Source organism: Haemaphysalis longicornis, unplaced genomic scaffold (genome assembly GCF_048455015.1).
Source record: "Haemaphysalis longicornis isolate Haplotype H1 unplaced genomic scaffold, Haemaphysalis longicornis Haplotype H1 scaffold_6, whole genome shotgun sequence".
NCBI lineage: Eukaryota > Metazoa > Arthropoda > Arachnida > Ixodida > Ixodidae > Haemaphysalis > Haemaphysalis longicornis.
The window spans coordinates 67,802,538-67,825,200 of NW_027526407.1; the positions used below are offsets into that span (position 1 = coordinate 67,802,538).

A 22,663-nucleotide genomic window follows, 5' to 3' on the forward strand; every position below is an offset into this window, starting at 1 on the left:
GGTAGAAGAACCCAAGAAATACATCATGCATATTGACTGGGATTAGCTATGCGATTGCTGATTGCATATAATAAAAGTGCATATGCATATAGTTGAAACAAAATTGTTTTCTGTCTCTAGTTGGCAGGTTAGCAGCGATTTTTCTGTGGGAAACACCGGTGTACACTGCATGCTTCGCTCCTCCTCAGGTTTCCCGTTTGTGGAGGTGGCACGGAATTATATTGGTGTGCAACGTGGTGGCGGGAAAAGGAGCGCCGCTACATGGGAGTGCACAGGTGACACTAGACTGAAGGGTGGGAGCAGCGGAACTTAACAGACAGGTGTCTGCTTTTACAATGGGCGTTGCTTCTCGCCGGAATGCTCCAGCAGCCGCGTGTTGGCAACAGCCACGGCGTCAATGGCACACTTTCTGTGGTAGAGTGCGGACGCAGCCCTGTCGGTGCGGCGTAATTGCTCACGTAGGCGGTGGTGTTGCGACTTGGAGAGCTGAACTCTTGTGCTTGCCTCACGACTCCCGAGTGCTTGCTGTGCACATCAACCACGCGATCCACTCAAAAGTGACCTTTCGCTGGCTGTCATCCCTTTCACGTATTATTTGCAGCCAGGGCGCGGTTTAGGTTGTTAGTTATCGATGAAATAACGTTTGTAATCCTCGATGTTTAAGATAGGAAAGCTGGAGTGGGATCGTGGGTAAAGGCAGCGCAGTTTCAGTTGAACTGTGAACACTATGTGCCGCTGTACCTGCTTGTGGAAGCCCGAGTATGGCATTTAAAACAGAACCATTCCTGACCACGCCAGACAATCTTAATGCAGGAACCCGCCCACCCAAATGGCGGTAAATAAAAAAGTACGCAGCAAGAGATACGGAAGTTACAGAACGATATTGCTTGCAAGCAACTTTGGCGTACGGAACCGTACGCGAGCTTCCTCCTATACGCACAATTAATCACGTCTTACATATTTGTCTTAGGCTTTTCGTGAAATGAATAATATGGTTCGTGGGCAGCGACGGTATTGTTGCCACTCTCAAGCAGCGACGGTTGAAACACCTTTGAGAGTACGCGGCTTCACTCCTCGCCTCTATCCGTGAGATTATCGATGTCCCGATTACACAGCACTTCCTTTTGTTGTCGCTATGAGGGAGTTGGAGACATCAGAGCTATTTGCAATAGTAATGCTAGCATTCCTTGCACTGATGACATTTGTCTTTGAATCGTAAAGGCTATACGGCGCTGAAGCTACGTGGAAACCAAAGTCGAGTGGTGCTAAGTCACTTGCTGTTGGAAGCACTAATTTCTACTGTGAATAGCGATCAGCACTGACCTGTAGGATCGCCGTACGCGACGGGAGTTGTCGACCCAAGCGGCGTCTACGCTGAGGAGCCGGTCGCAAGATGGTGCTTCGCCAACGTCCTCGTACTGGTCGTCCCCAGACAGCTCCTCTACGATGATCTGAGGAGGCGGCATGGGCGGTGTCTGTATGACGGGCAGCTTCACCTCAGGGTTAGCAGGGGGCTCTGAAGTGGCCACCGCAGGCTCGAGCGACTCCATCACGCCGATTCCGACCAGTGGTCAAGTTAGCCGATGAAGGTCAGCCATAGTTCAACGTCCTGCGTAGACCACAAGAGGGAAATGCAATCGGCAATTCAGGCGGACCCCAAGAATGCAGCAAATCGTGTATTTGGGTAATTCGGTACTTAACGAAGAATGTAAACTTTATCTCCTAGGCAAATATTATTTACCTTGACTCGCCTCATTGTGCACAGCGATCCCGTATTGGATCCGAAATTTTGATATTGTGCATTTGGCTTTGTCAGTGGCCGCACATTTTGGTTTGAAACGACATGCGTAACGACTTTCCATACATGCCAAACCATGCCAAACTGGAAAAATATCGAAAAAAGAAATCGTGAACTGGCAAGCACTGGTGACGCTTCGTTCTCTGCCCGCACAATAGTTCTCAAAATAAAGCGAGAACATGCTGAGGGTCTCAAATGTCTATTGTTGGTCTTTGCGGTTCTGAGAACACGACATCAATTCCAACCCCTCATCACTGGTACAAGTGACAGTGACCGTAAATCGTGTCACATACCAGACACTGTTGAACATGTACTGTGCAACTATACCTGTTACGTGCATCAATGGGGAAAGTTATCCACTTCATCCCGGTTAGACAATTGAGCAAAGCAGTGTTGGCATTATCGAAAAGCAGCGTTTTGGTAGCCATCTAGATTGTAGCCCAAGCCGTTTGTGGTGATTCATAAAACATGCAGTGTAGATGGTATTGGTAATTTGTATGTGGTATTTGATTTTGCATTGGTATTGGTATATTGGTGTTTTGTATATAGTTATACTCTTACCTCCGCCTCTATGATCATAGGCGTCACCCTCTATCTATGACTTTTTCTTTCTTCCCCTCGTTCACACAGCACAGCAAGCCTGAGGTTATACCATCACACCGACATCTTCTGTTTTCCTTCCATTCAATAAATTACCCTTTCTCCCTGTCTCTCCCCCATCTCTCTCTCTCTTGGAACACTAAAAATGGGGGGGGGGGGCGCAGGGTTTCACTGACCGAGCTCATTAGACATGTGGCCGCGAATGTGCCCAGAGTTCCCCGCACGGGAGTGCCTGATCGCCGGCGGCGGCGTCGGCGGCATGACTTTTTCTTCTGCTTCAGCGGCGGTTGTTTTGGGCCCGTTTTGGGGCAGCTTCGCCTCCATTGCGCGGTATCTTCGCACAGCTTGATTAACTTGTTCGACAGCACTTCCCGGGTAACCCGCACCGGACTAAATCAAGTGGTCGTACCGGAAACATACGTTACGGAATGGTTTGCAGGGCGGGAAAACAAAAGGTACAAACCCATACAGACTTCTGGCCGCTAGAGAAACGCTACCTTTTGCGCCCTGCTTGCCACGATTGGGACTCTCGCTATCTGAATTGGTGATTAGCAATTCGGTTGTGTTTTAAGAGGTATTAGAAAAGGCGGAAGTAGCAACAGGTTCGGATAAATAGGACTTTTAAAAGTTCCCCTCAGCTTTATCGCAATTTTCTAACCGGCTAAACTAAGTAGTTTAAATTGGAATAAATGGCAATCACTAAGCTCACGTGCCGAATTGTTTGGGTGTCTGCGCTTGTGTCGCGCGGTGGTGTGGCCCCTAGCTAGAACATCAGGATGGCTACGTTCCGCTAGCTCAGCCTTCGAAAGACGCTTATGTCCGTTTTCTCTCTTCTGACTCGCTTCTGGGTTACAGCGGCGGCGTCCGCAGCTCTAGCCCGGCCGTGGACGATGCTCCTGCTGCGTTCGGGACGCCGCCCCCGCGAATTCCATGTAATGGCTTGCAGAATCTCTGGTTTCACTCTTTCTAGAGCCACGTGTGTGATCTCAAGTGACGTCTTCGACATGGTAAATGGCGCACTAGACGGGGACACAAGAAAAGACAGTGACACGGGACGAGTGTCACTCTCTTGTGTCCCCGTCTAGTGCGCCTTTTACCATGTCGAAGTCGTATCACCAACTAGCCCAAATTTCTGCGTTGAGCGGTCAAGTCACGTGATTCAGGTGATTTTAGCCGAATGTCACGCCTGGTTGCCCCGATACTTTTAATCCTGCTTGAAATGCAGGGAAGACTACGTTTTCATGCGAAAGCATTATTTAAACACGGTAGTCGAAAATCGGGCGTCTATAACACCGAGAATGCCTGCGGTGTGGTGGTGCATGAATTGGCCTACGCGCAGTATACCACGCGCTGTCAATTCAAAGTCTTTCTTAAGAGTTCTTCGGAGGACATCCCAAAATCCCAAAATAGTATGGCATCTTTGCAATTTATGAAGCAGTGCTCAGTAGTTTCCGGAACATCGCGGAGGCGACAGTTTACAAAAGAGACATAAATGTTCCGCTTGTGCAGCCACTCTTAGTAGGTAAAATGTCGCTGTGCAGTTTGAAGAAGAACGTCTTTGTTGAGAGAGAAAGCGGCGTTTATGGACACGTAAGAGCACATCTTGTCCAGACAAGTTGGAAAAAACAGTTCTATACAGGGGTGCGGTATCGCCCCAATGGCAGACGCTGTGGCCTGTACCAGCCCAGTCTTCAATACCCAAATGTTGACGGACGGCACTCTAGCCATGCCTTGGGCGCTGATCTGCTAGCTGTCGGATGGTCCTCTAGACAGTGTGTATGTACTATTGGACATGCGCCACTCTAGACACGCATGATAACCATACATATAGCGCACCCACTGCCTTCCACATGACGCGTGTTCAAAAAATGGCATAGGTGCACTATATACGGCGACGCAGTCTGAACCGTCTACATCCACAATAGAAATGAAACACGGTGACGCACACAGTAACGGCATAATATTTGCTGGAGCAAATCTACCATTAGCGATCTATTCACGGAGGAAAAAAAGATGGGCATTCGAGCACAAATACACGCGAATACCGTATACAAGTTGTGTGAAGCGAACGTGACCGCGAATAAGGGAAAATGATTTACAGCCCTAAGAGCAATTTTCCAATTTTTTTTAAAAACAAAAATGAGCGAACTTACAACAAAAGAGGGAAATGCAAATGCGGCTAACTTCGTGATTTTTATAACGCAATAAGCAATTTTTATTTCAGTTGCACTTTCCTGCGATTCAATTGTTTTCACATTTTGCAGTATCACTGTTCCCTTGTGCATTTTCAACTTTACCCATTTTACTACTGACGCCGACAACACATGTTTATGTAGGATTCTATTATCTCAAAACCTCCGTGGTATTTTCATCCTTTTCTCTTTGGTTTCCTCTGGCTTCGTTTCCTCTAGGCAGCAAATCTCCGCTTGCGCTATCAGTCTGCCTTCTTGAAAGCTCTGCGCGTTCCCAAGAAAAGTGTCTCTATTAACAGACACGCGGCGCACGCGTTCACACACGTGTGTCCTGTCACTCACGAATTCCCCTCTTCGCCTGAATTTCGAGGCAATCGATATGTACTAACCAAATCAAAATTGTTTGCGCAACCTATCGTGGAATTTGTTCCTGCCGAAACGAATGCGTTTTTCACTTGGTCCCATTGCCTATTACCTTTGGACGTTTATGCAGCACTCGTATGTCTTACAACACCGCCTCGGCCGTGCTTTTCCCTTCGCATTTTGCTTCTAGATATATGCCTCGCAGCCAGGCAGAAAGTAGTTTACACCTCCTTTAATTTCAACGTTGCTCTGGTTTTTTACCGTGAAGTTCAGCTGGTGCGCCCTCTTCCTTGTGTGCAAAGAAATTATATTTTTCATTGTAGACGCGGTACTACTTTCTAGTGCTATTTTTTGATGACAGCGGCTTGTGGCGTTGCTCAATTAAATGGTGGCTGCTCACAAAAGATCGAAATTAAGTAACTGTGAAGGGACTGCCATATATTCAAGGTCCATTTTATAAATAGTTGCAACAACGTAGCTTTGAATTCTGAGTAGATAGGCTGTCAGTAGGTTTTACTATTATGTGGCAAGCTTCTGCACATTCTTTTGCTTTGCCGATATATCCATCCCATAGAAATGTCATAGCAGTGGAATTTCTCAAGGAGTGAAATATTTTACGCAGGGATTTTTCTGCAGTATTGCAAGCGATGAGCTCCCCCCAAGTAGGGGAAGAACATAAAACAAGGGAAGGCCGCCTTGCGTAACTTTTTTGTGTCTCAGGCGTCGCAGAAATGGTAAAAGAGAATAACGACGTTCTAACTCAAGCTCCGCTCACGTCGATTAACTCGGAGTTTTATTACGTGTGACATACAGTGATGACAGTGCAACAGCTAAGAGACTTTCAACTATTTGCGTAATTGGTCTATAAAAGAAAGTCAAATTTTTCTTTCTAGTTTGAGGAAAAAAGTTGCGCTTTGAGTACGCGCACATATTTCTGCCTTTCTTAAGAGTCCAAAGAACACCCCCACAAAATCTGCATTCTTCTTATCCAAGCTAATTCTCTACCCTTCTAAGTTTAGCAACAGATCGCTTTTCCCAAGCTGTTTTGTAGCCCTATTCTGTTCACTGCAGCTTTCGGAAGTGCTGCGCGGTGTGCGTAACTAATCCTTCCATTTCTAACGATGCGTTATCTGAACGGTGCACGCAGCCGCCTGCATGCAGTCCGAACCAGACGTGAATCCGTGGATCCTGCTTTGCAAGTCATGAGATGCATGCCAACTTTCACGGCAAGGCCTTTTCCCTCAGCGCTTCGCCTTCCGGAATTACCTTCGTCTTCTTCAGGGAAAATTAGCCCGCGTGTCCGCTTACCCATGACCTGTAGAGACGTCGCATAGGAAAGGTGCTCAACGCAATCACTTTGAATCATGCCGCAAAAACGTTTTTTCCAGAGCATCCGCAGCAGCCCCAGGACAGCGGCGTGCTTTATGCTTAACCTAGGGGATACCGGGCATCGATGTATGGAGTTGGGGATGTCCGCAGAATGTATCCCGGAATAGCGTTTCGTGAGATAACGAAGCATTGCCCAGAGGTGGCAATTGGCAATTGCTGATAAAAATAGTCATTAATAGTTGGTCAGCCAGTTTTAACCAGACATTTAAATCTTATGCAACTCTCACATTCTCGTCATGCACTTGTGGCGGACAACAAATCTCATAGGCGACGCGACGTGCAGCTTGTGAACGAAATGAAATCGAAGGTAGAGGATAAAATAGACATTTCAAGCAAAATCTCTTTCTGATGCTTGGACCTTTACCCGGTCCCCCATCTCGGGCAAGTAACTATTTAGGTACGACCTCTCCTATTCATGACACGAACTACCCGCCGTTAAACAGTTTCACCTCCCCTCATCTATATCCCCCCTTATCTTCTCTCTCCTTTCCTCATTTCACTCTCTATAACTTTGCTATCCCCCACTTCGTCTGGAAATATTCCCCTATGTTATTCGCACCTCCTCCCGTCAATGTCGCCATTACACTCTCCTTCCTCCTCTGTATGTCCAACTCCCGCTGCACATTTTTCTCATATCCTCTTCTTCATCGTGCCCCTCTGATGCCATCTCCCACTATACTGGTTTGTCTCCTAATCTAACTGATTGCGTAATTTCTCTCCTTTTCATCACCAAGTCAATTTATCCACCCTGGGTCCCAGAACCCACCCATGACTCATGCGGAGGTCCTTGTTTGGTTATCGGCGCCTGACTAGGAAATTAAAGGCCAGCGTTGTCTGGTCATTCACAGATCCATGAGTCACGTGACCCACCAGAAGCCCACGGACGGGTAACCGATTTGTCGCAACCGACCAACAGGCAAGTAACTTATTGGTAAGTTGGCTGATCATTAACATTACTGCCTTAAACCGGCCATGACGACTAATTATCGCTATGTTCAGATTAAAAGCACTCTGGTAACTTAATCAGCTCCGTTACGGCTATGAAAGACGTTTTTTTCTAATCGAAAACAATGCAACACACACTGAAAAACAACAAAATGTCCCGGTACAGTGACCCGAGTGACGTAACGCCGTGTTAACTGCATTCTTGTACTCTATGAAATTAAACGCAACTAAAGGACCCACAACAAGGTGTCAGCCAAATTTTGTGGTCGTGGATTGGTCGGGCGGCCGCCAATCCCCCCAACAAGATTCTTGGACATCATAGGGACATCATGGGGAAAGTGGCTGGGGTAGCGCCACTACTTTGTTATTTTTTGTTTGATATCTTGCACATTTTTCAAGTTTGCTACAATATTGGTATCATGGTTATCGGGACAAAGCAGTCTTTTTATTGAATTACACTTCCGTAATTAGGCTTCATCGCCCCTTTATTCGGCCAATAGACGTGTTTACATACAGAAATATATTCGCGATTAGGTAGTCCACGGAGGACTATCTGCCCTAAAAAAGAAAAGAGGAATTATAAATATGTAAGCTTGAGGTTACAGCGAGACTAATTTCCCTTCCATAGCGCGGAATGATGCAGCGAGATGCCCATAACTGTTTTCTTTCGCGCGTAGAGATGATCCAGCAGCTCGTGGCCCCTGACGGCAGCAGAGCGGATCATTTGTTCGGAGTTCCGAAGAGCTATAACAGATGGCGGTGCATTCCAAACGGTGGCCCGGCCCCACCGAAAAGAGCGGGAAACTTGGATTTGAGGACATATTCGGTGAGGATTAACGGTGCAGGGCGCTATGCGCACAGCAGCGATGCGTTCCAAGGATGGCTTTGTCAGAAGAAATAATAATATTAGGATCATACAGTGCTCTGTGCGTTAACTTCGAGAAGATTAGGCGAAATAGTACTTAAGCTGAAGTTATTCAGCCGAATTGTTTACGCTCCCTGTGGCGAAAAAAATTGAATAAAGGTGTTCTTCGCTACCGCTCCTGCCAACTACTTTCTATAAAACATTTGGCCGAAGTAATCTTTAATACAGCGTGTTTGTTTGGGACGTCATGCTAAATTGCTTACAAACGCTACTGAGGTAAAATATTACGTAGGACTTTTTATTTCTGGACAATTCCAATTAAGAAACACACTCAGCTTTTGTTTCTCGAAATCATGCTTACTCTTAGAAACTCTGGACTGTCGAACGGAAACGGTTAAGTCTTAATGGCCTTTCCTAAATTTATCATATGGATGGCCATTCAGACAAATAGGTGTCCGCATCATAGAAACCCCTTAGCAAGATTGGCGCCACTCGTTGCCGCACTACGTCGTATGTGGAATCATTCTAGGCCCAGCATGAAGTGCTTCATGATTCGAAAATTCCGGCGTTGTCAGCTGCGGGTGATGCTAAAAATCAATATGGGCAAATCCAATCGTTCAGTGGTACGCAGGTTTCGGGCGAAATGGTGCAAGAAAAGAAAAAAAAATAACCTAACCAATCCCTCCCCTAAAGAGGCCAGTGTTGGGGAGTTACCAGTTCGAAATTCGAATGAATCCGAATCTATTCCACCTTTTCGAGATGCCGAAATGCAATGGAAACAGAATGAGGACAAGGCTTGAACGAATGGAATGGGAATAAAATTAAGCGCCTTTTTCTCGGATGGAATCGGAATATAATGGTGAATTTTACACGACGGCGTCCGTATCGCTGGCGTCCTTCGGCTACTTGATTAGCCTGTGGCGCCGACTGCTTCGGTATATCTCAAAAGGAGACCGAATTGTCAGAGCCTGTGGCAGTGGGTGTGAAAATGAACTTCGAGCGGCGCAAACGCGGGATGCGCGCATTCAAAATCGAGACGGCTGTGCACATACGTTCGAAGGGGCAGTTGCTGTACGTCTCTTCGAGTAAAAGCACTATGTCCATGGTTTTCCATAAGTATAACGTTGAATTTTAGAAGCTTGTCCATACTCCGAATTCCAAAGTGCGTTTTTCAGGGCTTTGCATAGCACCCACTACGCCTTTTTTCCATCCTTGATAGCACTTTGTAAAGCCGAGAAATGTGTTTCATTTTCACAGTGGCTCCGACGCATGAAGTTAATAGGCGTGAAAAGGAACAGGGGTTTTGGAAGACGTGTGTTGAAGCTAGACCGGCAAAAGTATGGAGCAGTGGTCCTTTCACAATGTTGTCGTGTTATTGTCCTCGCTGCCGATGCCGTTCTTGTACAGCGGTGTCAAAACCTTGATTCCTTATATGAAGCCCCTAGTGCATGAAATCGATCCGTTTCGTCAGATTCACTGAATTCTCATTTATCGCTCATTTTCCGCCTGCGCACCCCATTTTTACTATTCCGCTTCGGAAACTAAAAAAAAAGTGTTAAGTCAGTGAACCTACACTAATTCGCTTGTGAGAAAATATTTTGGTACCTTCTGATGAAATGTAGCCCCACGTGTGATTTCAAAACAATTTACCCTTGCATTGCAGGCTACCATAGCGATTGCTGATGCAACAGGGAGCTCTGTGTCTCATGGGCGAAGTCTGTCTAGGCCGTGGTTGGCTGGCTGCCAACAACAAATATGCCTCCAACAAACACAGGTTTCTCTACGTTCGGTACTAATCTCACTTCTCGCTGGCGGCGCCGTTAGGTCGGCTCTTCGTGCTTTGGCAGAGATTTTTAGGCACAGCTGTTGCTGCACAACTGTCTATCGAGCTGACAGTAGGCGGACGCCGCAGTGGCAGGCGCCGTGTGCCCAGGCTTCAAGGCGGGGAGAAGCATGGATAATCAGGGTGTGGGGAAGGAACGGTAGGTTGAACGTTGACAGATGGACGGCGTGCATCCAAAGCCGCGGTAGGTCTCACCGCAAGCTGATACAGCGAAAATGTGCACCAAACATTATAAATTGTTTGCGTATGAAACGTGAAACAAAGAGTCGGCTTGGCGTTCACCATACAACCTCCATACCCGGCGCGCGAAAAAAGAGTTGTAACTCGTAAGCCGACCTGGTAGGCATCTCCTGGGAATTCGGGGCCAACCTGTCGACCGTCTGTCCATCTGTTTCAGCGAGGCCCCGGGGCTCCAGCAACGGCAATAATGTTCAATTGTTAACAAAGTCGACGCTCTCCACTTGCCTGCCAGCCCCCATAGACGATGAGACAGAGTAAAACCAAACCAAAGTAGTGAAAAGAAAATTGTGGGTGAAGGCCCGGCGTGTCCTGAACCCGTCGTAAGCGTGATAAACGGGCTTCAGAAACTTATAATGTGTCACTGAGCTGTCTACCTCCACGCTCTGCTACGGTAGTGGGAGGCTGGGATATACTATTGCATTAGATGTTATGTACGACAATGCAGAAGGCGCCGGCCAAATGGCGTTTGTTTCTAACAGTTCCGGCTCCGGCAGTGCCCTTGCTTGCGATTGTTTTGACAGCTCTCATTAGTGCGACAACGTGCTTTGCTTCGATCCGAATATGTGGACCTCTCCTCCAATGTCGCCAAACTGGTTCGTGGTTTGGTTGCTGTGTTTCTGTGCGCGTGGACGTCGCGCCTGGGTACGAACGAACCTGATTTCTGAAGCCCAAGTTGTCGGATTGAAAGTCGGGGCATCGCCAGTATTCAGGTAGTAAAACCGAAGTTCAAAACTTTTACCAGGTCCCCATCCCTATAAGTTGCCCATTCTTGGAAGCTGCCACACCATACTTACTTATTTTGCCAGGGCTTCGGTCACGACTTGTTTCTCTCCCTTTAAATGAGGGGATCGCCAATAATTTCGTCTGTTGAACGGATTAGGCATACGTAATGCCAGGCCAATAAATAACCGATATGGAGGTGAACATGAAAGCGATGGCAAATGCGCAAGGGACGGTGAATGCACAAGTGTTCCCGGTGTTTCGTGACGAACACCTCTGGTCTATCAGGTTGCTACAGTAGCATTAATGCTCAGTGGTGTAAGTTCATTTGAAATCGTTCAAGTAGGCATTTCGAACGCGTGTAAGTGTAATCAAGCTCCGCGTTACGTGCCTGTAGGTTAGCCACAACATATATATGGCGCTGGTATGAGGGCACGTAACGCAGATAGCAATATAGCACGCTACAGGACGTGAGACAAAACGGGAATAGCAGACATCAACGTAATATCTACTTCATCTCGCGTCACACAAGAACAAACCACGAAAAAATGTTAACATGCAAATACAGTAAAAGCTCGTTAATTCGAACTCGGTTAATTCGAACTTCTGGTTAATTCGAACTCACACCCATGTCCCGGCACAGCCCTGTATACTTCAACGAGTAAAAATTCCCGATAATTCGAACGCGTCGGTATCCAGAACGATTAATTGGAACGATGATCCTCTGGTTCCCATTTCTCCTGTCAAAACAAGTCAGCCCAGAGTGATTAGAATGTGTTGCAAATCCATACCAAACCAAATTTACTAGAGATGCAAAACAAGCAAACATAAAAACATTGCCGCGCGCTTGTTACGCTTCTGGAACAGCTTATTTCGCATCTAGAGAAGGCGCCACGCCACCGGTGCCAGTGCTCCGGCTCATGCCATTATTATTTACGAAGCATTATTTACGAAATCACCTGACACAACCGTGTAGTAGCGCCTAATTCGCGATAACAAGTCAGGAGGTCGCTTCTTTGTGTTTTGCCCGCGCAGTGTGTCACGATTTCTATTCATTCTGGCGCCCGCTCGCTAATTGGAACAATTTTCGAGCAACCCGCTAATTCGAACAATAGCGAACTGCGCTTAATTGGAACAATTTTATGATCTGTTTGGAGTTCCTATTAACGAGCTTTGACTGGTGGGATCCCTCTATTTCATCATCACCATCATCATCATCACCAGCCTATCTACGCCCACTGCAGGGCAAAGGTCTCTCCATTATTCTCCAATTACCCCGGTCCAGTGCCAAATGTGACCAATTTATCTCTGCAAACTTCTTGATCTCATCCGCCCATCTAACTTTCTGCCGCCCCTTTCTACGCTTGCCTTCTCTAGGGATCCACTCTGTTACCCTTAATGATCAACGGTTATCTTGCCTTCGCATTACATGCCCTGCCTACGTCCATTTCTTCTTAATTTCTACCAGTATGTCCTTAACACGCATTTATTCTCCAACCCACTCCGCTCTCTTCTTGTCCCTCAATGTTACACCTATCATTATCCGCTCCATTGCCCTTTGAGTGGTTCTCAATTTAAGTTGAACCCTCTTAGTGAGCCTCAAAGTTTCTGCCCCATAGGTGAGTACCGGTAAGATGCAGCTGTCGTACACTGTCTTCTTCAAGGACAATGGTAGGCTGCTATTCATTATCTGAGAATGTCTGCCGTATGCACTCCACCCCATTCTGATCCTTCTAATTATCTCTGCCTCATGGTTGGGATCCGGGGTCACAACTTGGTCTAAGTAGATATAGTCTTTTGCCCCTTTCACAACCTCGCCCCCTATCCCAAACTGCTGTGCTGTCCCGAGGTTATTGATAATTACTTTAGTTTTCTGCGTATTAATTTTCAGGCCCACGGTTCTACTCTGTTCGTCTAGTGCGTAAAGCATGCTTTGCAATTCGTCCCCCGAGTTATTTAGCAAGGCAACGTCATCAGCAAATCTGAGGTTACTGAGGCATTCTCCATTAACCCTTACTCCCACATGTTCCCAATCCAACGTTCTGAATACTTCTTGTAAACATGCTGTGAATACCATTGGAGACATTGTGTCTCCTTGTCTAACGCCCTCCCTTATAGGTATTTTACTGCTCTCCTTATGGAAGATGATGGTAGCTGTGGACCCATTGTAGATACCCTCTAGTATTCTTACATAATGCTCATCTACCCCCTGGTTCCGTAATGCCTGAATAACTGCTAGGTTATCGACCGAGTCAAATACTTTCTCATAATCTTTGAACGCTGTATATACGGGTTCAGTATACTCAGCGCACTTCTCTATCACCTGATTGATCGTGTGAATATGATCCGTTGTTGAATAACGTTTACAGAAACCTGCTTGTTCTTTAGGTTGACTAAAATCTAAGGTTGCAGAAAGTCTGTTAGCGAATACCTTGGTACGTATCTTGTAGATGACTGACAGTAAGCTGATCGGCCTGTAATTTTTCAGGTCTTTCATGTCACCTTTCTTATGGATTATGATGATGTTCGCGTTCTTCCAAGATTCCGGCACGCTTGCGGTAATTAGGCATTGCGTATACAGGTTTGCCAGTTTTTTAAAGTACAATTTCTCCGCCATCCTTCAAGAGGTCTGCTGTTATCTGATCCTCACCAGGTGCTTTGCCCCCTTTCATTTCTTTCAAACCCTTCCTTACTTCTTCGGTCGCTACTGGTGGGATGTCTATCTCCTCTGAACTACTTTCTCGTTCGGTATTATCCTGGATGTCCTGGCTACTGTACAGATCCCTATAGAACTCCTCGGCCACTGTGACTATTTTATCCCTATTTGTGATGACATTGCCTTGCTTATCTTTAAGTGCCTACATCTGATTTTTCCCCACGTCGAGACGCCTCTTCACTGCTTTCAGGCTACCGCCGTTCTTTACAACGTATTCGATCCTCTCCATATTATGCTTCTGTATGTCAGCCAGCTTACGCTTATTGATTAATTTCGAAATCCTGCTAGTTCTATTCTGTAAGCTGGGGTCGAGATTGTCATGGTTTATCGTTTCCTAATTAGATCTTTCGTCTCCTGAGAAAGTTTACCACTATCCTGCCTAGCCATCGTGCCCCCGATTTCTACTGCACACTCCGTGATAATGCGTGTAAGGTTGTCGCTCGCTTCCTGTGTCGTAAGCTCGGCTTCCTCCGTAAGAGCGGAGTATCGGTTCTGCAGCGCGATCCTTAATTCTACTTTACGCCTTACTGTCACCTCATTAATCGGCTTCTTTCGTACTAGCTTGTTACGGTCTCTCCTCAAATCTAGCTTAATTCGAGATCTTACCATACGATGGTCACTACACCTTACCCTTCCGAGCACTTCCACATCCTTCACGACACCAGGGTTGTCGCATAATATGAAGTCTATTTCATTTTAATGGTCCCCATTCGGGCTCCTCCACGTCCACTTCTGGCTCTCCCGTTTACAGAAGAAGGTATTCATTATGCGTAGGTTATTCCGTTCTGCAAACTCAACTAGTAGGTCCCCCATGCTATTTCTACACCCCAGACCATAGTTCTTAACTGCCTTGTGTCCAGCCTGATTCTTGCCTTCTTTAGCATTGAAATGTCCTATAACTATGGTATACTGTGTTTTTACTTTAGCCATTGCTGATTCCACATCTTCATAGAAGCATTCCACTGCCAGGTCGTCATGGCTGGATGTGGGGGCTTAGCCCGATACCACCTTGAGCTTGTACCTCTTATTGAGCCTAAATATAAAACCTGCTGCCCTTTCTTTAATGCTATAGCATTCTTCCGTGTTTCCAGATATGCTTTTATTGAATAGAAATCCCACGCCCAGTTTTAGACCACGGTAATATAGAACGTGTCCATTTTTCAGCACCGTAAAGGCTTCACGTGTTCTCCTAACCTCACTAAGCCCTATGACCTCCAATTTGATGCCCTTGAATATCTCGAACAACACCTCTAGACTCGCTTCACTAGATAAGGTTCTCGTGGTAAACGTTGCCAGGTTCAGATTCCAATGGTGGCCTGTCCGGGTCCAGGTATTCTTAGCACCCTTCTACATCAGAGGTCTGACCGCCGCCGTGATCAGTTGCTTCGCAGCCACTGGAGACTGAGGGCCGTGGGTTAATTGGTGTATTTATGGGACGTTGTGGCTGTTACTACACCAGGGTGGCCAATCCTGCTCTGGTTAGGGAGTGTGTTACCGGCAATGGTCGCCGGGGTCAGGCCGCACCCCAAGACCCAACTGCAATTCTATAATTGCGCGGTTTTTTTGGGGGGCTGAAGGGGAATTGTTTGGCGCCGGAATTCGAACCACGGTCTTTCTACACATGAGGCGGATACTATACCTCTACTCTCTACGTCTACGCTACCGCTGCACCGCACGGCGGTGCAGCGTAAAATCAAAAGTTGCCCGGGGGCACACGCCGTATCATTGTTATCTAAACACACAGCTTTTTTTTCGTCGGAGAGACTGAGCTCTGTCCCGGGAGTCTGTGCGAACGCGAATGCGCTTGTGCTTTCTGAGTTGGCTTTTACATACACGTCAGGGGATTAATGCGCTCTAGAAACTTCGGGATTAGAAGTCCTTCGCGGCGGGGCCAGTGGCCTACCAAGAAAGAGAAAAATAAAAAGTTGCCGGGGGCACATACCGTAACTTTGTTTTCTAAACAGCCAGCTTATTTTCTTCACGCGGCCGAGAATGAACTGTGTCCTGGGCGTCTGTGCGAACGCGAATGCCCTCGTGCTTTCTGAGTTGGCTTTTAATACACGTCAGGGGATTAACGCGCTCTAGAAGTTTCGGGATTAGAATTCCTTCACGGCGGGGCCAGTGGCCTACTAAGAAAGAGAAAAATAAAAAAAGAAATTTGCTTAATTTACTTACTTTACTTACTCAATTTACTTAATTTGCTTAATTTGCAAAAAGGTGCAGTGTGACACTGCTTCGTTTTAAGTAGAAAGCTTTCTAACTGGTAGCGATGGCGTCCTGTAAAAAAACTATTACTTTTCCCCCTAGACCGGTTGCTCTAACGAAAAGCTCCGATAACATCTCTGGAGACGCGCCTCGTGTCTGAAAAGGGGGCCTCAAATAATATATCTCACTCTCTCTGAAGCCGGGCTTCAATTGTGTCAAAACGCTTACTTAATACTCACGATAAAGGAACAGTTCTAAATAACACAACACATGAATCGATCGTGAAGGAGGAGTCCAATAGTATACTTTGATCTCATCAACCAAGTAACGGATCGTTCGTAGATACGTTTACTTAGTGCGCGAAAAATCGCCACATCGGTTCGTTCTTCGCCGTGGAACTGGTTGTTTGAAGATTTGAAGATCGGTTGGACGCACTTGAAGCGATTTGGAGGCACTTTCAGCTTTCGTGTTTCTCTGCACTTTCGTTAGGAAGAAATAGTAGATTTTTGCTTTAGAATGGTAGTCGTTCTGCACAAGATATGTAACGAAGCTGCTACCGCCCTCCCAACTTCGGCGACAATTGACACATTTTGCACAATTTTTTCAATTTTCAACACGCACGATTACTTCAGATTTCTGTTGCGTTCCTGGGTAACTCGGTAAAGCTCCTGAGGCAAGTGTTAGGTTGAGGAGTTAAAGGGTTGGACTTGAATTGTCTATCTATTCCAAGAGTGAGATTGGGCTAACTTATCTTATTCTGAGGAGTTGAAAGGAATGGAATCACGACAAGTTAAATTCCTCGGAATGGAATTGGAATGGAATGGAGAGAGAGAGAGAGAGAGAGAATGCTCCTTAATGTGAACTGGTGAGAGGAATGGAATGGGCATGCCCATTCGGCTACATTTAAAGAAACCAGGGGTTTGTGGGCAGGTTGTCACCAGTCAGCATTTATTTATTCATTTATTTATTTATTCTCAAGGCAATGCATTACAGAGAGGGGTGGTGAAAAATGTTTTACAAACAACAGAAGAAAGTGCAGCAACACCAAAACGGGTACGCGTGTAAGATCATCTTGAAGTTAGTCGTGTCGATGATGGTTACGATTGAAGCAGATAGGTGGTTCCAATCCGATGCTTGCTGTGGGCACGAAGAAGTTATACTGAAGATTTGTCTGGCTGCTTCGAATTCTAACTTCGAAGTGACGATCATTGCGGGATGAAATGTAGGATGGCGGCGAAAAAAGCGAGTTAGTTAGCGAACGCATACAATGACAAATCTTGTGGAAGAGGCCCAGGCGTGAAATTTTGCGGCTAAGTGATAAGCTAGGTAGATTCAAAGTCGATTTCATGTGAGTCACACTTACCATACGGCAGTATATTGACTAAATGACGCGTGCGGCGTGATTTTGACAAGGATTATAAGCCTATGATATGAATGTTAACCTGTGGATCCCATACAGATGACGAATATTCAACTTAGGCCTCACTAACGTTTTATAAAGAAGAAGTTTCAACTGCATCGGTGCAAGAGAGAAGTTACGTCGTAAATAGCCAAGCGTACGGTTAGCATTATGTTTAATATTGTCAATGTGAGTCTGCCAGGAAAGGTCGTTAGAAATTGCGACACCAAGATATTAGTAAGAGGTAACTTTGCTGAGGGAAAAATTATTTAGTAGGTAGTCAGAAGAAATGTCGCAGGTTCGACGTGAAACTCTCATAATCTTGCATTTAGAAGTGTTAAGGTTTATTAGCCAACTATTACACCAAAAAGAAACGTAATCAAGATCAAACTGCCCAGTAAGTTGGTCAGCAGGAATTTTAATTTCACGGTTGATCACACAGCCATCAGCAGACAACTTTATGTTCGAGGAAATGTTATTAGGTAAGTCATAATTGCAGATTAGGAACAGTAACGGCCCAAGAACGGATCCTTGCGGGACGCCAGAAGGTACGGGTGAGGAAGAAGAGTTGCATGCATTAGCAGTTACAAGTTGGGAGCGATGTGTGAGAAAACATTCAATCCATTTTACAATGTTAGTATCAAGATTAAGTTTACTTGAATTAAACAGAAGTAGTTTATGGCATACGGTGTCAAACGCTTTGGCAAAGTCAAGAAAAATACAGTCAACAATAGAAGAAGCGTCAAGAGCAAGGAATAGGTGGTTAGTAAAGCAGAAAAGCTGGGTTTCACATGAATAGTTTTTGCGGAATACATGCTGATGATTGCTGAAAAAGCAGTTATCTTCTAGAAAACTGACGACGTGGGAATAAATGACGTGTTCCATGAGCTTACACGGTAGACTGGCCAATGATATGGGCCTGTTGTTGGCGGGGTCAAGAGCGTTACCTCATTTCGAAAGAGGAACCACCTTTCCCACTTTCCAGTCGCCCGCGAGGCAATGAGTTTGCATAGACTGCGTAAAAAGCTTACATAGAATAACAGATGAACATACAGCGGTATTGTGTAAAAACTTTGCACAAAGGCCGTCTTCACCCAGAGATGTGGAGAATTTTATGTTTTCGATTATTGTTTGTATTGCGACATAGTCAAATATGATAGGTTTCATTGGAGAAAAAATTCGCGGCTGGGGTATCAGGAAAAGAAAGTGCTGCTGTGTTAACAAACGAAGATGAGAACACAGAAACTATATTGACACAGAACTTTTCTTTGGGTACACAGGTATTACCTTTAGTTAACTCTATCGTCGTTTTTTATTTCAGCTGATGGTCTGCCCAAATTTCCCTGGGTTAGTTGCGAGGAGTGAAGGAACAGTTTCTTGATAGTAATTTTCTTTTGCAGAAGATAGCACGCGTGCGTATTCGTCAGCTACATGAAGATGAGCGGACCATCTTTCAGCACTGTGTTTGTTTTGCTCGTCGAAAGATCGTTTTTTTCTTATTGCGTAGTCGTTTTAGCGTGGGCGTGTACCAGGGTGATTTTGTATTTTGCCTAATTCTGGGAGCGGGATGTAACGGTTAGTAAGCTCTTGTACCGTGCATTTAAACAAATTCTAGTTTTCTTTGACAAGCCTTTCCGGCAAATGTGAAAAGTAATTGCTCAGGAAATCCTGAAGCGCATTAATAATTGATACATAAACAGCTCTTTCGTAGTCCCTAAAAAATTTTTGCCTTCAGTTTTTTCGACTGTTTTCGTCATGTTAAGGAAAACAGCGAAATGGTCGCTCACGCCCGGTACAACGGAAAGGGGTTTAACTAGGCAGTTTTTGCATATCGATACCGTGTTTGCGTTACCGTTTACCGTGTGAGTGCACAGCGCGAGAGTTACCGCGAACGGTAACTTACCGGCACAGGCTCCACCTTCGCCAGCGGCTTCCGGTAACACGGCAAACGGTAACGCAAACACGGTACCCATATGCTAAAACTACCTACTAGCTCAGAATGCGTGGTTAGTACCAGATCTAAAACAGTGAAAGAAGCTAATGTAGTGCGGGTTGGTGCATTAACTAGCTGAATAAGGTTGAAATCTAAACACACGTTAAGAAAGGATGCGCTCTCGGGCGAGGCACGTGATATTGTTGGAAAAGGAGGGGACCAAGAAGACACATTAGGGAAATTGAAATCACCAAGAAGTAGTAAAAGAGCAACCGGAAACCGCACGCGCAACGTATTTAAAACATCGTGTAATTCATTTGAAAAGCCGGGGGTAAGATTAGGGGGACGATAGCATCCACCAATAACAGCATCTTTGTGGTTTATACGAACACAGACGGCAACAAGCTCAAGCGTAGAAACAAGAAACACTGAATGACCTAAGGCACTATTTAACAGCAATCAGTACGCCACCCCCGGATTCAATGAAAGGCACTTGACACAAAACGATACAAAGACTTTCCACAACTCTACAGATAACACATTCCACTCCACCTATTGTTGTTTTTGGGTGACGATGCCATGGTTTCTGTCAAATGCGTTTTTAAGTGTTTGTCAGATATAAAGTTTTTATACCTAATTTCCCATTATGTGTAATAAAAACAGGCCCTATACAAGCCACCACTACTGTCTTCAACTGTTTTTACTCTTGGCCTTATGAGAGCGATTTTTGTGCTTACATCCTCACTGGTCATACATAACCAGTGATTTCGCGCGCTTTGCCCTAGTGGGCCTTGCACCATAAAATTCCAACCACCACCACCATCATCATCATCATCATAATCACACATGTCGCACACTCGTATTTGCTCACGGGGTCTTCAAACCTTTGTGTAGCAGGTGTGGAGAGGCCCGCTGCGTAGTTGACATACTCAACGAGCGTGCGAAGCTGGGCGAGTCGGTAGGAATCCATTAATAAAAACAGTGCAAAGGACGCGACACGGTAACATAATACTGCCAGCGCCCGTCCCCGTCTGTTTTCACTCGTGTCCCCTCCTTTGCGCTCTTTTTATTATTGGATTCACATAGTCATTCAATGCAAGGCACTTGACACAACACGACGCCAGCACTTCCCACAACAATCCCCCGTCGCGGTGGATCAGTGGCTAAGGCGTTGCGCTGCTGAGCACGAGGATGCGGGTTCGATTCCCGGCCACGGCGGCCGCTTTTCTGATGGATGCGAAAAGCGAAAACGCCCGTGTGCACGAGACTTCGGCGCACGTTAAAGATCCCCAGGTGGTCAAAATTAATCCGTAGCCCTCCACTACGGCGCGCCTCATCGCCTGCGTTGCGTCGGCGTGTTAAACACCTAACATCAATAAATCAATCAAGCTGAGGAGTGACTTTTCATTTAGCTTCTGACGTCCTGCTTAAATGAAAGAGGTTGATGATATGCTTGTCAACTTGTATTTAGTCCTAGATAATATAACAATCTAATTTTGCAACCATTTCGTATCAACTCCCTTTATACAGTTTTTTTTGTTTAGGAGAATACATTTGCTTTCACGAGCCGATTACGCTTTATTGACGGCGAGCAATAATACACCAGTGCTGTAAGCAGTACGAAATCCAATGAATATACAGCCCAATTTATTTTGGCTACATTTTTCAGAGCTGCTTACAATTTCGAGAAGAAAGGGGGTCTTTGTTTCCTCTTAGCAGATATGTGAGTTTGAATTACATGGCTAATAAGGGGGAAAACATCGCAAGCATCGGCCACGTTATTTGCTGGAGACATCGTGGCCTCCGGCTTGTTTGAGCTCGTGAAGGGTAATGTAATAGCGCCAGTCGAGGCACGAAGAAACAGTTTCCGAACTTTTGCAGCGAGTTCAGGAATGCTGCTGCCAGGGAATAGTATTGAGAAGCTCAAAGTCCCATTCACTGGCCCTTGCGGCGTAGAGCGCTCCGTTACTCCCCTGAACCATGCAATTGTGCCTCTGGCACCTCCACCACCATCTATGCACACGGGTCCCCAGATCGTCCACGTGGGCTGCCTTGAGCAGTACAACACACTGGATCCAGCCACCTATGCTCCCCCGTCATAACACGCACCGGGACGGTGCTTTTCTGGCCGTGTAGTTGCGTCGCAGAGCTTGGTCAGCTTGGACGGAAACTGACGCTAATCCTACCCGCAAATATAGCTACGTCTAATCTATCTTTATCTGTATAAGTGTCGCTGTTGAAGCACCATCGCCAAGGAAGAGAAGAAGCCTAAGTGATGATTCGGCTGGATGGGTTTTGCACCATCAGCCTGCCTCTATGCCGATGGCTATCGTGTCTTTTATAAATACACCTTCCTTCTGGAAAGCTACCTCCGCATTGTCACGTGACACTGCGATTCTAAGACAGAGAGCAAGGGAGCTCTCCTTGGGTAGGTATAGCAGGACTATGGTCCCGCGTTCCCTAACTCCATTGCCGGTTGAAATCCCCAACTCGGGTTGGGAGTTGTTCAATGCTGTTGCCGAGGGCCACCCGCAACCCCTTCACAATACCCTGAATCCCTCCGTACGAACGTCCGGGGACTCCCGGTTGAAGGTTACGGCTATGCTGGGGTAGGAGAAGTTACCTGATGCTCGAAAAAGGAATTGTATATGGGACAAGCATTTCAACTCTTTGTAAGAGTTACGCGGGCTCCTTCACCTAGGGTGTAGGCGATATCATGAAACACACACTTGTGCGTTCGTGGTTGGTGCGTTCGTGTACTGCTTTAAAAGTTTGTTGGATAAAATTTTCCTGCCGAAAAATTATGTATAAAGCACCAGTTACAAAACTGGTAGTGGAGAAAAAATTCCTTATGAATATATATTCTGATGGTTAATAAAAACAGTTGGGCTGAAAAAAAGAACTATGTTACTGCATCAACAAGTTACTATTGATGAGGTTTACCTGCGGATCTTTTCCAGATCGTAATTATATTGTTTCGTATCAATACGGCATTGTTTAAACGCATCAATGTGGTGCATTTGGCGGGTATCATCCTTTGCCATCGTGTCACCCTTCGCCGTTCATTCTCGGCAAATCTGCCCTCAATTTGAAGTTTCCCGCATTTTTAGTCTAGCCGTGCCGTTTCTGGGAACGCAGCGCCATCTGTAGGCGATCTGCGGAACTCCATACAGATGAACCACTTTGCGGCCGCCCGGGGCCGTGGGCTGCTCGTGGTTATTTACGTGCTGGAAAAACCTGGCACAAGCATCTAGCTACGTTACTCCGCGCTTGCAGGAAAGGGGGAAATGGGCTAGCAAAAAAATGAACACTTTCTGTTCCGAGCTTCTTTTTTTGTTTTTAAAGAAACAGTCTTCCTTAGACTACCTAACCACGACAAAAGTGGTCGGTTTGTCAATTTGTATTTCTGTCATCCGATTTAGCATGTAATGTTGGTGGTGAGCCAACTTACTGTT

General features: G+C 45.9%; 1 long non-coding RNA gene across 1 annotated transcript in view; it reads right to left on the bottom strand.

Moving 5' to 3' along the window:
* Positions 1-1,327: 1,327 nt before the first annotated feature.
* LOC144141621 (uncharacterized) overlaps positions 1,328-22,663 on the bottom strand; it is a 550,618-nt gene continuing 529,282 nt past the window's right edge. Inside the window, exon 4 of the long non-coding RNA XR_013316654.1 lies at positions 1,328-1,609. This is a non-coding gene — a long non-coding RNA (uncharacterized LOC144141621). The remainder of the gene's footprint in view (positions 1,610-22,663) is intronic.